The sequence below is a fragment of the Panthera leo genome, chromosome B2, assembly GCF_018350215.1.
Source record: "Panthera leo isolate Ple1 chromosome B2, P.leo_Ple1_pat1.1, whole genome shotgun sequence".
Taxonomy (NCBI): Eukaryota; Metazoa; Chordata; class Mammalia; order Carnivora; family Felidae; genus Panthera; species Panthera leo.
Window position 1 is genome coordinate 91,628,338 of NC_056683.1, and position 1,784 is coordinate 91,630,121.

Genomic DNA, 1,784 nt, shown 5'->3' on the forward strand with positions numbered 1-1,784 from the left:
GTGCTCGCTTCAGCAGCACATATACTAAAACTGGAACGCTACAGAGAAGATTAGCATGGCCCCTGTGCAAGGATGACACGCAAATTCGTGAAGCATTCCATATAAAAACAAAAACAAAAACAAAAACAAAAAAATAAAAAATAAATAAAATAAAATATGGTAACTAAAATTTAGAAATAAAAGTAGCAGAAGGGCTCAAAGATAACAGAGCAAAAAAAAAAAAAAAAAAAAAAAAAACACATGGAAAATAAGCAAGAAAAAAAAAAACACAAAAAGACCCAAGGGGACCAAAATGGGGAACAAAAAGCAAAATAAATACATTTAGTGTATTTAATATGTAGTGACTAAAAGAAATGTATTTCATAAACTGACATATTAGTCCAAATAATTAACAGCAAGAGATGAATAAAAATATTTTTAAGATGTGAAAAGACTGTTAATTTTGTATCCTAGTATCCTATGTAGTCTTCCTTATGAATCAACTGCAGGATTCTGATTCAGAAAATTAAGCATGAAACTAAGAGAAAATAGGACATTTCTTTCAAAAAGAAATAAGCAATCAACAAGGGAGAATAGTAGAGAGGAATCTCAGACCACAACCTAGCCCCAGGCTTGTAAATCTACTTCCTGTTGCAGATTAGAACAGGAGACCTGTGGGCCTTGCAAGGACAGATTATCTGATAAGATTAGGCATTTGTAAAAAAGTAAGATATTTCTATGCATTTGAAAAGCTGATGCAGCAAATCAAGGAAAAAATAGTAATTGATAAAAAAAATAAGTAAACGGAAGTAAAAGAATTATTAACTCCAAGAAAACAATATGTTGTTAAGAATGAAAGATCAGTTCAGAAATGACTATTAATATCGTCACCATAGTTTTCATATAAAAGTATATATATACATATACTGAGCTAGAAAGACAAAAACAGGAAGTAAAAAGCAAAAAACTTATGCTGTTTACCTTTTCATCATATAATTTAATAAAATAAAAATACATTTTACAACTTGATGTTATTTGTCAAGCAACTATTTCAAGCATAGAAGCTAAAGTTTACATTGCAGATGTTTGAGATAGTCTAGGAGGGAAAATTTAATTTACACTATAAAAATGTTTTCCCTTTACATTTAAAGAAGGATATCACAAAAGAGTAAATTTGTCACTTGAGATATATACATATATATATGTATATGTATATGTATGTGTGTATATATATATATATATATATATATATATATATATATATATTGAATTGCAGTTTATTTATAGTTTTCTTATTACCTCAGGGAATGGTATTTGACAGAATACTGTAAATCCAAATAAAAATATCTACAAATCTAAGGGAACATGTCTTCTCTGACTATGAAATTTTTTTTGTCTTTGTGTTTTCTTTTGAACAGTAAGCACACACACACACACACACACACACACACACATATAAAAGATATATGAGAAAAATTAAAAGCCTAAATTATTGGAGGTATGGTTATAGCGTTCCATAGATTAGAAGGCACATATTAGAAAGCTCAATATTGTGAAGATGTCAACTCTCCCGTAAATGATCTAAAGATTTGATTCATTAATGATCTCAATAGATCATGTGTATGTGCATGTGTTTGTTTCCACATTTAAAGATCTGTGATTACCCTGGGCTCACTGGATAATTCGGGATAATCTTTCTATGTTAAAGTTAATTGATTAGCAACTTTAATTCCATCAGCATCGTGGTATATTCATATATCAAAATAACATACAACAATCAAAAAAAAATGAACTACATGAAGCAA

The 1,784-nt window shown here is 28.9% G+C and overlaps 1 non-coding gene across 1 annotated transcript; it reads left to right on the forward strand.

Moving 5' to 3' along the window:
* Positions 1 to 107, forward strand: LOC122220915. Its single transcript, XR_006203060.1, has one exon. It is a non-coding gene; the product is annotated as a U6 spliceosomal RNA (small nuclear RNA).
* The last annotated feature ends 1,677 nt before the right edge of the window (positions 108 to 1,784 follow it).